The sequence below is a fragment of the Passer domesticus genome, chromosome 2 (assembly GCF_036417665.1).
Source record: "Passer domesticus isolate bPasDom1 chromosome 2, bPasDom1.hap1, whole genome shotgun sequence".
Taxonomy (NCBI): Eukaryota; Metazoa; Chordata; class Aves; order Passeriformes; family Passeridae; genus Passer; species Passer domesticus.
In genome coordinates, this window is record NC_087475.1 from 65,738,266 (window position 1) to 65,754,267 (window position 16,002).

Consider the following 16,002-nt stretch of genomic DNA (forward strand, 5'->3'; position numbering starts at 1 on the left):
TTCCTTCCTTCCTTCCTTCCTTCCTTCCTTCCTTCCTTCCTTCCTTCCTTCCTTCCTTCCTTCCTTCCTTCCTTCCTTCCTTCCTTCCTTCCTTCCTTCCTTCCTTCCTTCCTTCCTTCCCTCCCTCCCTCCCTCCCTCCCTCCCTCCCTCTATTCTAGAGCTGCAGAGGCACAGGTTTGACTTTCTTCCCCTGTCCTTGTTGCCTCTGTAGGAAAATATATATCAACCTGAGCAGAAGGAGAAGTCTGGAGAGCTTTTAGACCAGAGTTTTTTTACTTCACTGCTTAATGAAACTTAAAAAGCCATTACAATTAAATTACAATTTATTAGAGTTGAGCATGAGATTCTAAAACATTATAATAAACAACCTTTCTCTTAAAATCTGTAGTCCCTAATGAAACCTAGCTGTATCTATTTTCATTCTTTCATAATTTCATAATAAAATAGAAGAAAATGCAAAGAACTTCCTGGAGTTTCATTTTAGCTTGCATTACTGACCACAATGAACTTCATAGAACAGATCCTGTTTTAACTGAATTCAGAGCAAATCCAAAGCAATTCCATTTATTCTGATAGATTTATTTAGAAGAGCACTGCCTGACCTTCCAGCATCATGTTTAAACTGTGTGCAGCCAAAGCAAATTCAAACTCCCCTGCAAGCTATGGTGTTATTTGAAATTTTTCACATCTTTTTTTGCCTGTGTGCAAAATAGATCACCATGCTCCCAATACTTAATAATCCTGGGTTTTTGAAAGCATGCTCTGCACATAATTAAATACTTTAATCATTTTTGAAAGTAAACCATGATATATATTGTTAAGGCTTGATATGTGCTATGGATGTTCGTATTTATATGCTAAATCTATTATATCTATGTTGCTTTTACTATTCTTAGAACCATTCTCAGCATCTTTTTGTAGCATACATGGCTGGAGGAGGTGAAGAGTCCCCTGTTGGCAAAAGTAATGCATGTTTCATCCTTGGATCCTGGCCAAGGGCTATGTAGCCTTGTGATTAATACGTTAGCTGCATATTTACAAGGTAGAAAATTCCCCTTCTGCTGAGCTTGTACTCTTGCTGATATTAGTATTTTTCATCTCTTGCTGTTGATTATGGTTTTCCTTTTTTTCTGTAACAAAATTGAGACAAAAAATACTCAGACATATTTCCAAATATTTAATACAGCCAAATTATTGTAAGTAGAAAGATGGGTCTGACATTTTATCATATTATGGAAACACAGGAGCCCTATTATACACAAGAGAAGCATCTTATTTACAGCTTTGAAGTATGATTTCCAGAAACATGCAACAATTTCTCCATGTTTCATCTCTCAGCTTTTTGCTAATGAGCAAAAACTCAGTGAAATTTCCACTCCTGTAAAATCAAACATACAACACTGAAGACATGAGGGAACCAAAAATATTGCTTTGAATACCTGGCCTGATTCCTTGCAGCTCTGCCTTTTTTGTTAGCACATTCTCAGGTGTGCAGCTGAGCTTGTAGGACCCTGTAATCCTTACCATTAGTCCCAGTTACCCCCAGACCCTAACCCAGTTTGCTTCAACAACAGCTCTTTTCTAACAGCATTTCATCCATTACATTTCATCCAGCCAAGTACTTATTTTCCTAACATGGCTTCTTGTTTTCATATGTAAAATGTTTTGGATTGGGTATGTATTTGCTGACATCTCTGTAGGAGGTGGTAAATTGTTGACATTAAATACCAAGACAATTATTTTTGCTTATGGAAAACTGTCTAATGTCTGTTGCAGCAAGGCAGCAATATTTTTCTGTAGGAGTATTGTCACTTTTAATAAGCACCCTAGTGGTTTATTTTTCAGTGTGACATCTGTCTCTTTTCCTTCTTCCATTGAGTTTATGTATCGTATGCACATAGTGTTTGATTATTCTTTTTCTTGTTTGTTTTTTGCCTCTACCTTTCTGAAAATTTACTCAGTTATGAAAGGAAGTTCTTTAATGTCTCACTTGTTAATTGTTGTTATTTATACTTTCTTCCCCCATGTCTTCTGTTATAATTCAGGAGGGGAAAGCAGACTGAAAACCTGTAAGTAGATTTGCTGCCTATCAGGATTTTAAACCCCTGATCTGGACCAGTGTATAATTTTCCCAAAAATCTTGGGAGCTCCTTTCAGGGCCTTGAAGATGAACTGAGAGCCTGAAATCCACAGAGTGAGTGACAGAGGGTCGGAGAAAAACTGAACTAAAGCCAAATTCTTGTTGCACTGTGTGTGTCTATGCTAAATCTGGATTACATTAGCAATGTTTGGCAAGGTAGACTTGTTCTGAATAGTTAATTGCCAACCTCTTTTAGTCCATTGAACCAGTAATTGTCTTAGGTACAAGATAGAGTGTTAGTAATTCGCATTTGATCCCTCAACTCCCATAAGGACAATCTCAAGCTCTCAGTAAAGCGCCTCAGTACAAGACCTGTGCTATAATTGCAGTCTCTCATTTAGTACACATCTTGACCTGCAGGATAGCTGTGTATCCTCCACATTTCTCTCTCTGACTGTTTGCTGGAGCAATTTAATGCAAGGCTGCAAGCACTACCTGTATATACAATTTAAGTAGGTCAACTTCTCTGAAAAAGTGCTGAGTTCTCAAGTGGTTGGAAGCAATAATCACTATTCATGAGCCTTGCCTATCACTCAAAGGTCTTGTTTAGATCAGACAGATCTATCATGTCAGCTTCTGTATAAAGACATAAAAAGCACCTCTCCCAAAGACTTTGTAACAAGAATTTTAGAGTAGGTAAAGTAATGGAAGGAGAAGGGGAAAGATGGGAAAAAGCAACAGTGAGCAGCTTGAGACATAATTTAGTAGAATGTTTTAGATATGTGGCTTTTGTTTAGATGTATTGTTTTTATGATGCAATGTGTGAAGCCAAATTGTGCTGATACAATGCACCTTTTGTAGAGCACAGTACCTGAAAAATCAGTGTTATTTTCAAGGAACGAGGGGATTTCTTGATCTAGGTGGTTTTAGGGTTCTTGGTCTAGGTTTTAGGTCTGTCTGACTGGGAGTTATGACACTCTGCCCTTTAGGCACGGCAGATAATCTCCTTCCCCAGGTGGAGCAGGGATCCAAAGCTCTTTCCCTCATGAGAACAGGGCAGAGAGTAATAATAAATGTACCTGTGGCTCATTTCTTCCTATGAGCCTGATCTGGTGGGACAAGAAGATGATAGGGATCTGTAGGAGGCCAACCTTGACCCTTCTAATGCTTCTAGGCAATCCATAAAGCACAGATCCATGAAGTTTCCAAGCTACTTCAATTTATGATCTCGCCCTTAATAGTCGATATTGTCAGTGAGGATGCTGATGATGGTGACTGTGAAATGTTTCTTGAGTTGCAAATAACATTCCTTAAAAACAAATATCTGTATAAGTAGTTCATGCATTAAAGAAGTTGTGAAAACTTGGAAACAATGCAGAGAGTAGTGACAGCAACTTTTGAGGAATAGAGAGATGCCTTATAATGAGAGATGCAAGGAAATCCTTTAGCTCATTGCATGCAAAACAAAGAGGCAACTTACATTCTAATAGGATGAGAAAATATTCAAGTTTTTATTATTTTTCTTAACATATCAGAGAAAAACGTGATAAAAAACAATGCAAGGCTGTTAATGCCAATCAAATGAAAGGTAGGAGTAAAACATGCATTTTCAGCAAAGATGAAAAACTGCCAACCTAAGAGGGGCACATCTGCCTTTTACTTCATCAAGAGTGTTTTGGTCTAAAGCAAGCTTCAGTAAGACTGTGGCAGACTTCACATGGGAGGGGAAGCAAAGCACACTCTGCATTATTCAGAAATTTTAGCTACATAATCTACAAGGTTCCCTCCAACCTCATAGTCTAAAGCTTTGGTAAGGTTAAGTGCCATGGAGAAAAGTTGTGTTTGAGAGGAGACAGTCAAGTCTCTACTAAAGTTCCCGTGGTACTCAGGGTGATGTTGTGTCCAACCTGACCCCTTCATCCTTGTAAGGCAAAGGGAGGACAGTGACTTCTTCAGTGTAGGTCACAGCTGTGCTAAAGGAACAGGTCTAATTTCAGGATTTTTATTGATTTAAAAGACACTGAGGACTTAAAATATGTTTTCTTATGTGTATGAAATCTGTGATCTACACAGCAGACATTTTGGGGGTGTGTCAGATATTGGATCCCATCCTGAGCTCTTTTAGTCTAAGGCTGCAGTGCTAAGCATTAATTCCAGATTCTGGTTTGAAAAGCATGGATGTCTTTCTGCATTTTGAGTCCCAAGCCCATGCAAAGCCATAAGCACAAATCACATGTGCTGCAGCCTGATTGCTGAACCAAAAAAAAAAATATCCAGAATCATTGCCAGAAGCAATTTTCCAGTATATGTTTGATACATTGAACAATGGACCCTTTGCCAGTAATACCCAGCACATGAGGAAAGTGGTACAAAGTCTGATAAGAGCTGTAAAGATAAAACACTGTGCAATAAAGAGCAGAACTGAGCTGAACAAGCCAGCTGAGAGCAGCCTACAGGAAGCAAGAGAGAGGTCATCTTTTGTCATTCATGAAATTATGCTCAAAATCAGTCAGAGGGTAGCAGAGGAGCCCAGTCCAAGGTGTTAGCAAGTGCACTGAGGAGGACTATCTTAAAATTTTGAGCAATAAATGGATAAAAAAGTGGTGGTTTTAGGTAAAGGAAAGCATTTAGAGTTATTGCAGACTCAACAACTGATCTCAGTTGTGGCTGGGTGGGATGGGATTAATATTGCCTTGATTTAAGAATTTCTTTACTGTTTATTTTGTTTCTAGTATTGCCTGAAGTAATAAAATGAAACAGTTCAGCTTTCACATTAAATAAAAGTTGAATCCTGTTCTTTCCCCATGTATAGATGAATGCTCACCAATAGGACTCATATCAATTTGGAGCACTTACTGCCAAAGCTCTTTTCAGAACATCTCATGTTCTGATGATGAAGCCATGCAGCACAACTGTGAGGCGCAGGAGAGCAGAGCATTGCCCTCATTTCTCTGACAATGGGCCAGAAAGGTATAGGTAAGGGCTTTATCATGGCCACAAGTTCAGAGAGAATTAAATGGGACAGAAATATCAGAGATCCTAAAAGATAAGCTAATATTGCCTAGAAAATCCTCCTACAGGTGGGGAACAAAAATGTACAATGAAGCTGTGGACAGCATAATACTTCAGTGTCAGGAAGAATGATCAGGGCTCTGCCATGAACCATCTCAGGATCTTCTCAAAGGTTTCACTGATGGCCTGTATAATGGACTGTAAAACAGGACTGTGACATTTCACAGATGAGCTGAGAAGGGCTGAAAATTTTTTGGAAGGTTAACCTTCCAAGAATGTTGACAAATGGATTCAAAGAGAGAAAATAAATAGAATGGATCGATTGCACCAAGGACAAGTTTCACTCAAGCAATAAAGGGGCAAACTCTGGATCATGTTAAGGAAAAAGCAATTTACTTGGGCCTGCTGTGGATGAAGCAGGGGACAGCTTTGGATGTGCTGGCAAGTGTAAGAGCAGTTCTAAGTGCTGAGGTACCTACATCCCACCCTGTCATGTTAGCCCCTGTTTTAAGAGTTTTTTCTACTTCAAAAGGGTCTATTTGCTCATTTTTGGTTCCTCTAGATAAACATGGTTCCCATGGAAGGACTTTCCCTAGAATTTAGTATTGAAAGGAATTAGATTCAATTTGCGTCTAATATTTTAGATCCCATTTTTACACCAAAGCCAGCTTTACAATAAGCTCCCAATTGCAGAACATGGATAGAGCTGCACATGCATTTTAAGAGACTCCCTTCTCTGACATGCTGCTAGAACAGAGAGCTTTGAAACATCATGGCAAAAGTTTCTTACAAATTGCATTAAATCAGGAGCTCAGGCTACTCCAGGCATTAGTTCCACCAAGGCTTCATCCTCTGAGTTTACCATCTGTTATTTAAAGCATGAGAGTTGCTTCTTCTCAAAGACTTCAGCTGAACCTGCTGCAGTGCAATTTAATTAAAACACTTGTTTGGGAGAGGGGTGGACTGATTTTTGTTAGCTGGCATATATCTAGGAGTAGCTAGGAGCATAGTTCTGTTCTAAAAACTACTGTAGAGCCATTAGAAAACTTGTACTGCCTGAAGTACTCACATTCCTTGTGGTTATTTCTGACACATGAATGGTACAGTCATCAAAAATGTGAGAAGCATGTGCTAAAACTGGCAAAATCTTGCTTTTCAAGACATTCACTGGACTTCCTGCCTGCAGCAAAATGAAGATGAATTTGCCACATTAGTATTACAGTCAAGGACTTGAAGTTTTTAAATTACTTTTTCTTTATGCTTCAAACAAGTTGCAGCCTAAGGTAGTATAGGCAAGACATAGGGTCAGGTATTGATTCACAAGACATAAAAAGTATATTTGTTTTCCACCATTTTACTGGGCTAAAGCTTGAGCCAAACCTGTTTGTGAGGATGTGATAGTGGCAGGAGGCCCAGTTCTGATATTCAGCTAAGCAAAGCAGACTTCTGCCCAAATCTTGAACACCACATATGTGAATGATCAAAAACATACTTTAAGGAAAAACAATTCCCCAGCTTTCACACTTCCTGGCTTCACTGGCTGGAGAAAACTCCTGGAGTTGCCAACTGCAGCCTGGGAAAATTTTTTGCAGTGGAGTGAGAAAATCTGACAGCATGAATGTTCAAAAGTATGAATGTTTGTATAGGAAAGCCTAGGAGAAGGTCTTATTTTGCAAAAATGAATTTCTGAAGATTGTTTAATGGTAATTATTTTCAATAACATACTGGAAGTTTTATTCATTGCTTTCACTCTTCATGTTAGAATACTGAAGCATTTGTTCAATCAAATAAAATCCAAATATTGAGATCTTAAAGAGCAAAACAGCGCTATCAGGTTTTCACATTCTGTTTTATATAAGTGGCAAGTAATTTCCAAAACACCTTAAAGTCAAGAGAAAAGTTTTAGCAGTGCTATATTGCCCTGCAAGTACTTTTGTGTTTTGCGACTACGACCCCCAAAACCTGGCTCAGCATGGGAGCAGATGATTGTAACGTGTCAGATAGAAAGAGAGCAACTTCTTTCAGACTTTTCAAATTTGCTGTCAGGAAGCTAAAGCTGATACCAAAGGACTAGAAAGAAAGAGCTCAGTCATTTCAAATTTGGGGCTCGAAGCAGACTTTGGCTGGATGCTTTAGTGACTGGAATACAGCATCCTGGAATCTAGAGAAAATATCTTGGAGACAACAGATGAAAAAAAGAGTTAAAAAGCTGCATACATGCAGCCAAATGTGTTTGCTGGTTAGTGCAGCCTTGCACTTCTGTGACAGCCAGTTTCAGAAATGCAGTAAGGACAAAAGCAAAGCTGTTATCCTGTGCAACTCTGTGCTGAATTCTGTAGAGTTTGAAAAGTTTTTTTTAAGGGGAATCCCAGAATTCTGTGGGCACATACTAGGTACAGTCTGACCTCAGTTACTTCAACAGAAAAATGAGCGTGGAATTTTTTTCAGGTTACTTGAGCAGCACCCTCCATAGAGACATTTCCCAAAAAAGCAGTATTTTGCTCTCCCCAGCACCTTGCTGCTCTTTCCCAGCCATACAGCTCTCCTTCACTCCTGCAGCAGCCTGGGTTCTATGGGTAGGAGGGCCTGCTCCAACTTAAAATTAGCATGGCAATATGGAAAGTTAAAAAATGATATTAGTTTGATATGAGGAACTGTGGAGGAGAACAAATGGCTTGGAGGCTGCAGCTTTTAGTCACAGCACACTTGGAAAGTCTATGTGGGCTCTGACTTCAGCTACTGGCCATTTACATGGCCTGTCAGCTCTGTCTCTTTGGCAGCCATTTCTCTTTGCTTTTTAATAATAGGGGAGAGTTAACCTCTGCAGAAAATGCCATTTCCATTCTTCCTGAGAGAAAGCCCTCTAATTTACTTTTTTACTTTAGCATTTTTCTTTCTGTAACTTACCAACTGTACATCAGACCAAGATGAGAAGTAAGATGGTAGCACCAAGCCCTGGTTCCTTTCCACTGTTCACCCAACCAGCGTTGATTGCTAAGACCAGCCTCTTTTTTCTTTCATTTCCTGTGTGTATGTGTTAGCCAAGGTAAACTCATCCCACACCACAGTGAACATGAATAAAATAAATATAGGAAGCTTATGGCTTTTTTTTTTTTAAGCTGGGTGCTATTCATCTTGCTGAAACAAACAACCAGAAACCCCCTGCTTGGCAGAATGCATTTTCAGGCCAAAATAGAGCTCTTGTTTCTCTAATGTGAATTCCGCAAAGAATCAGTATTGTGTAGGAAAATTTCAACAGCAACTAAGCAGACCTGCAGGGTTTCCATAGCTGACAAGAAGGACTAAAATGGAGGAAATTCTGCCCAAATCCGTATTTCTCTGCTACATGGAGGCCTTGGCTATTTCCTCCTCATTCATAAGGTCTGTCCCTGGGCTGGCTTTTCCTATGGAGTGCTCTGAGACCTACTGTGCTCCACAGGCAGTTCCAGTGCCTGGGTACAAACACAAGTTTTGGACACAGCCAGTCTCAACATCAGTCTCAAAGACACTCTTATCAAATGACCTCATTGTACAACACACTTTTGAGATGTACCCACACAATGGGAAGAGCATTTCCCTGAAAGCCCTCTTCAGGTGACTCAAGGTTCACCTGAAGTTTGTGACATGGCCTTTTCCACACCAATAATTCTCTGAAAACTGCTTTTCATTATAATTCACTAACTCATTCCTGTCTGTTCTCATTGAGGAAGGGCCAACTTTAAAAGCACCTGGTGGCAATCCCAGAAAGATGCAGTTTCAGTGTATTACTGCATGCAGCTCATCAGAAATTTCATTTTCCCTCTGGAGATATTCCCCTGCTCCCCCACTGCACAGCAGGCTCAAAAGAAATCTTGAATTTATCAGCAAAACAACTGGCAACTTCCTCACAGCTAGAGAATTTATCTGCAAATGGAAATAGCTGAATTGAACCAGCTGCACACCAGCTGGAACATTTTCACTGCAGCAATTTGTAGCAGAGGAGAATGTTATGTATTTTTTTAAAACCTCTCTTAAAATTATCACAGTAATAGTCCCACTAGCTGAATTCGGGGGTTTGTGCCAGTGGGTCTTTAGAGGCCCTGGGGTTCTGATGTGTTTTGTGGTTTTTTGTTTGGTTGGGGTTTGTTTTGTCGTGGTTTGTTTTGTTTTTTTTTTTGGTTGCTGTTGTTTTGGTTTTTTTAGTTTGGTTTTGGTGAGTTTCTTGTATGTTTGTTTATGATTTTGTTTGGTTTTTGTTGTCTTTCTCTAAAGCAGTGGTGAACTCCAGTGTCCTCAGAGAATATACTGGAGTAGAGAGTCCTTATTGTCCAGATACTCACAAAGAAAGGGGGAATCCAGGAAGCTCTGATTGTGACGACTGTGGGGACAGTTTTAGCATGAATATAATTTTCTGAACTCATCTCGTTCAGCAATATTTTTCATTTACATTGTTAAAATGCGTTCTTGACCCCAAAGCAGAAAGGCCTCTCCAACCTCAGACTGCATTTAGTTATACCTCAATGCTTCAAACAGAAAAAGCAAAGACTGGCATTTTTACCTTTACCCTGCTTCACTGCCATTGGGATTTCCTTCATTGTAGACTTCCCACTGGTCACATTAGGATTAGGATGTCTAGGAATCAAGAGACGTTGACATAGTGAATGTTCCCCTGGAGAGTTATCTGGCATTTTCTTTCCAAATTAGGATGCTTAGCAAGCCTGGGACAGAAAAACTAGAACTGCACCCATTGGTACTGCAGATGTTATAAATACAAATGGATAGTCAAAGGTTGTTAATTTTTATGTGCATAAAATGCACACACAAGAGAAGAATATAAACCAGCCATAAAACAGATGCATGGTTTTCTCTAATGCTGTGCTCATAGTATTATACCAAAATATTACGCTGAATGCTGTGAAGCTCTTTCCCCCCACTTATTTATTTATTTGCTTTCTAAATGTTTGTGTGTAAATTCAGCTCTTATTAAAGCTTTTGCCTGAGATCACTGGCTGTAACAAGCTCTTGAAGAGGCTGGCTCTGCAAAAACTTTCCTCTTGACATCTTTTGGAATGCATTTTTTATTCAGGTCTGAAGATGTTCTTTTAATTCCAATGGGACTGACTATACATCCTCCTTTAAAAACAAAGCAAACAACAAATTCCTCTGGTTCTCTTAGGAATGAATTAGTATCTCATTTCTTTGTGGAAAGGGTGCATGAAAAAATTCTATGTCATCGTGAATATTGTGAATTTTCCACTTTTCTAGAGATAATGTTGTTTCAGCAAAATAAGTAATTTCCTGGGGAAGTCTGACTTTCCTTGCAACACCCTTCTGCTTCTATTTTTATTCTGAAAAATACATCCCAGATACATTTGATTTGGTAAAATTTGATTATACTCAAAAATAAAGCACTGTCATGCCCTGAAATGTTTTGATGTGAGCAGTTTAAGGTTAAAACACAGTGTAAATCTTCTTTTTGACTGTGCTCTGAGTCTCATCTGAGAACATAGAGCTCTCATCATCTGCCAAGTAGCCTCATCCAAGGGCAGAATGAGCATCTCAGGCATTGTAATTGCAATTGTAATATGCCATGCCATGGCTCTTTGGGTAGATGCACTTCAATGTCACCTTGATTTTAAATAAGGCCTTTCAATTTGGAAACAGTAGAACCTTTTGTTTCCATGTATCAAAAAAAACCCCAAAAACTCTTGGAGAGTTTTCAGAACTGTTTTCAGAGTTTGTTCTTCTCGTTCAGCTTTTTGACCTGATTTAAAGGGGTAGAAAGTGTCAGAAGTGATGGAAAAGGAAATCCAAAATTTTTTTTTGAAGAACTATCTGTGTCTGCTGTGCAGTGCCATTGCTTGCCAACATCATTGTCCTTGTCCTAACAAAATTTATACAGCCATTTTTGGAGTTTTGCTGAAGTAAAGGCCGTGGGACTTAGACCGTGTGAGAACAGATAAAGATAAAACAGGAAATCACACTGATACGCTGTGTTGGACTGCATACATGAGGCAGCACTCACACAGGTAATGGGAGAAATTTGGAAATTTCCTGCAGATGGTTTTCTGAAAATCAGCCATTAGCTGAAGTGTGAACTCTAGGGCTCAGAAATATTCACATCATCTCTTTGAGAATAGTTCTCCATACTGTCAGAGTAAAGAAGGTCAAGTCTTTGCCCTGCAGATGGATGGGCTGCAAAGATGCATTTTTTTCTTCCTGTAGACCTATGAGTGAAAATTCAGTAGCTGGCCCAGAGAGGTATTACTTACCTGAACAGAAGTCTGAGATTTCAAAATTAAAGGGCAAGAGGTCTCCTCTGTACTCAAATGCATAAATTAATTACAGCGTGAGGACCACAGAGGAAGAGCACAACTGGTAAATTATCTTGTCACTGAATGTAGGAGTGCAATAATGAGGCACGCTGTTACTTGTCATTCATATTATACAGTAGTTACTTCCATACCCTGCACTATTAAATTTTTACTCCGGTAAAGTGCATTTAATAATCTGTAGATGAATAATACCTACAACACATTTAAAAGAAAATAAGATTTATACAGTTCATACCACCTCTGTCCTTATTCCTGACAAAAGGCTTCAGGTATTCTTTTTACTGCAGTGAATATGAATTAACATGGATAAGAAAAATCCTAATCTATGATTTGTCTGTCAGAAATCTTGTACATTTTGCACATTGAGCATCCCTAGTCATTTCTCATGTGGATTTCAGCAGAAATTTCCTCTAAATTGCACTAATAGTGTTTGATTGAGTTTGTTATGATTTGCCTTGCAGGTGAGTTTTGTCTCTTTGATCACATGGGGAATTTTATAATAAGATGAAGGTAACATGGTCTTAGAAAGCAATGTATAGAAGTACCTACTTCACTCCATTGACCATAGATTCCCTGACTCTGCTAAAGCTAAATTGCTAAAGCTGAGTGAGATAAACAGTACTATTATTTCAAAGTTGGTTGGTGTGGTGGGTTGAGATAACCTAGAACAAAAGGTATAAAAACAGACCAAAAGGCTTCCTGGACATAATTCTTGTTATGGTTTCAAAAAGAAAGAAGAAAAAAAAAAAAAAAGAAAAAACAAACCAGCTAGGAGTCAATTTTAAAATGCCAGCAGTAAAGAACTGATCACCACCCTTGATATGTCATTCCATTCCTTAATTACTCACAATTGAAGCCTGTACTTCATCTCCACCCTCCAGCCATTAGATACTTGCCTGACAGACTGAAGCAAACATAACCAAAGGCTACATCCCCTAAGAACCCATATAACTGTGATTGTATCACTGTCTGCCTTCTCCTCAGTAGGCAACATAGACAGAGGTCCTGGACCTTTTCCCTATAAACTGAAACCAAAGCCATTCTTCAAATTCTGGGTGGAAGTCATTTAATTCAAACTATGTGTTAAGTCACCAGCTCATCTAGTCTTGACACTGAGATTTCAGAAGTGAAAGAGCAGTAGGTGTCAGCATGGGTGAAAGGAGTTGTCCTCTTAGGATGTCTCTCAGTTATTAGTGATAGAGCTACATGATGGACTTTTGCTAGATGCCTAATCAAAGCTAGGGGACAACAAATATATATGGTATACAAAACCCAAAAAATCATTCCCTAATAGATTAATTGTATGTAAAACCTACAAAATCATTCCCTGATAAATGAATTTACAAATATGGGTGACTTCTCAGTCCTTCTCTTTTTTTATTAAGCAAATGAGAAACAGGTCACAGACTTTTAACAAATTAATACCCAAATTAAAATCCTTCCTGTTCAGAGAAAGCATGGGAAAATTCTGATTCAGAAAATTGCAAGCATCAAAATAATTATAAAAAATAGGCTGAGTTTCTACTCAGCTATAACCAGAGCATCTCCCCTGTGGCAGCATAATGTTAAATATTCCATTTCCAGCCTTGGAGTGATTTGTTTTATGTATTTATTGAATAATATTGGTATGCTGATAACCAAGTTTATAGATGGTTATAAAATCCTTCTGCTGCAGTCAATTTTCTTTTAATGTTACAAATAATAATAAAAAAGAACAGACCACTTTGTAAATCACAAGATTCTTCCCTCTCAAATCCATGGAAAAAACCCAAAAAACCAATTCAAATGATAACGTCATGCCAGCTACACATCTACTGGAAGAGGCATCTTTCATGATGGGATAGAAGTGTCATTTCAGTCACTGACAAAGCTTTTGCTGTGGTCTCTACAAAAGAACCTCTTATCTTATCACTGAACACAGCTGTAAGCTTCACAAATGTATGCTGCAACTGCCCAGCTCCAAGTCCTATTGTAAAAACCATCAGTAGAAATTTTATATGCAAATCTCTGAACAGTTTCTTGTCCTTGGGGTAAGTATGGCAACTTATCAGGAATTTAGTGATACTTGGAGATTACCCACCAAGCAGTTCTTGATAATATGGGTGAGGAGAGCTCATGCCCCATCGCAGCTATTGAATGTTGAGTGTAAAGTTTGTTTAACCATACTGATGTGGAAAACTTTGGGGTTAGAAGGAACATAGGGATAAATATGAAGACTTAGCTTAAGGCTTCTATACAGAGGTAATATTGTCTTCCATGTGCTTACTAGGCAGTCCAGAAGGATTGAAGGATTGCATTTATTTTGTGTTCCATTAGTTTTGGAGATTCATGTTGTTTGCCCTCTATAACCCTGCTTGTTTTTTAAATATCTGTTCTCCAGGGGACAGTCCTTTGGAGATATGGCTTGCACCTTGTTTATGGAAGTATGATGAATTCCACCTTTGCAAGAAAACCCAAGAAGCATGTGCCTTTGCCTGATCCCCTTTTTTGTTTTAGCTCCCTGTTCTACCATCTAAACACACCCCATCACCCAAAGCCACAGGTCTCTTTCTGTAGGGCTGCTGTCCAGCCTCTCACCCCCCAATTTGTGTATATAACCTTGATGACTCCATACCAGGTGGAGAATCCAGCACTTGCTCTTGTTCAGTTTCATACAGTTGGTGATTGTCCAGCTCTCTCCAATCTTTGCAGATCTCTGTCATCTGGGAAATCCAGAGCTCCTCCTCAGCAAACTTTGTGTATGTTCAACTGCACTGTTCAGATCATTGATAAAAATAAAAAAGAGCATTGTCCCCAGAATTGTGTAATTTCTCTTTCAAAGACAAGGTGTTCCTCTCCTACTAATGTTTGCACCAGTTCAAGTCCAAGGCATGACAATATCCTTGATAAACACACAAGGATACACAAGCTTCAGTAGTGATCTGTAGAAATTCCCATACGGAAAATCCCACTTGGATGATTTGATTCATGCATGAACTGAGTGTTCAACTGGCTGCCAAAGTAATTTGGAGGGTCTCACACAGCTGCCTTTTAGGGAGATTCAGCTAATTTCACTTTAGAAATGGAAAAGTTGTGGATCTGAGCTGTGTATCACCTGAGTGTTTTCTCCATGTCATGTAGAAAAATAGGCATTTTCAGAGAGCTGGGCATCCCACTAACTTGAAGACACTTTTCAAGCATAAGTTTTCCTGTACAGTGCTTATATATTTATATGTTGTGGAAGAACTTCATTTACTTACAGGCAGCAGTGCCTAATTTCCAATGAGGAAAATATTTCCACTCTGCCTAACTTTAAGTATCTAACTATAAAGCCTAGAAGGCTGGATTACAGTTCTTTGGATGATAGTGTGGAATGCCAGTCTTTTCTGAATTGTCCTCTAAGGAAACCTGTCTCTTCTTGGTAATGCAAGAAATTGCTCATCTAGGCACTCAGCATTATGGGGTTTGTGTCCTATCTGTCTTGGTTATACAGCAACCAGGACTGTGCCATTTACCACTCTTTATGGATGAAAACTTTTTTGAGTGCCAACTGAAGATGATAGTGTTTTGGTTTTTTGAGCTTACTACAAGACAGGACTGGTTTGTCAGACATGCAGGACAGCCCACTGTACAGCCTCTGCTAAGGATAATCAGGTAAAAGTGGAAAGGAATCCAGCTTCATGCTGCATTACAGTTTGAAAAACCTTGTAGTAACACCATGTGCCTAAACTGAACCTGGCAGCCAAACATACTGTGACTCCAGATTGCCACAGTGCTCCATAAAACCCCCAAACATGTAATTTTGAGCAGAAAGCATTTTTGAAGGCAGGAAGCCTGAAAGGGAACACTTTTCCTTGGAAGCATAATATGCCATTTCTTTCTATCCAGAGTAAAACCTCTGCCACTGAGTACCAGTGAATTTGCACCTCTACTTTTGCAAGGCAAGATTCACCTCTAACTTCGTCCTCCAACTCTGAAGACAGAAATGGACTGTGAAGTCTTGCAATCTTCTGGCAGAAGCTGCAGTCTTGCAATCTCAATGATTGCATTCAAACAGAGATAATAAATATGAAGACTGTGATAGAATGGACATTTCTGAAGGAAGTTGCATTATTTCAAACTGCTTAAATGGTCATGTTTGCCTTTTATTTCAGCTCACAGTCTAAGGGAGATGGAAATAGAACACATCCAAAAAAGGATATACTGTGAAGTACATCCTGCTTGCATGTGCATAACCCACACTTCTAGAGCAACCATTGTATCTAAAATAAAATCTTTTGAGATTCCAAGTGCAGAAAGACACTGTTACTATGAGCATCTGTGAGCTTCAAAAGCCATTACAGAACAGCCAAGGAATATAAAAACCAGATTTTGTGCCTCATTAATACTTTTCTGTTTTGTTTTCCCCCTGGCCTGCAGAGGGACTCCTGATGTGTTTTGGACTTATTTCACTTTGCATAAGCAACTAAATATTCATTGCCATAGGGACATTTCCTTCAACCCATATGTGTACCCCAACTTCCAGGTTCTGGAGACAGCTGCTTTCTAACTCAGGAAATATTATTTAGTTCATGGTTTACAGGAAGTGGAACTGCTTCAGGTGGGGATGATAAAAT

At 39.0% G+C, this 16,002-nt stretch overlaps 1 long non-coding RNA gene across 3 annotated transcripts in view; it reads right to left on the bottom strand.

Moving 5' to 3' along the window:
- Positions 1 to 422: 422 nt before the first annotated feature.
- Positions 423 to 16,002, bottom strand: part of LOC135295492 (uncharacterized) — an 84,278-nt gene continuing 68,698 nt past the window's right edge. The window contains exons 3-5 of one of the 3 annotated variants that reach the window (XR_010357607.1): positions 9,631 to 9,704; positions 6,163 to 6,273; positions 423 to 1,131 (exon numbers count right to left, since the gene is read on the bottom strand). This is a non-coding gene — a long non-coding RNA (uncharacterized LOC135295492). The remainder of the gene's footprint in view (positions 1,132 to 6,162; positions 6,274 to 9,630; positions 9,705 to 16,002) is intronic. The other 2 variants (XR_010357608.1, XR_010357609.1) reach the window with 2 other exon arrangements.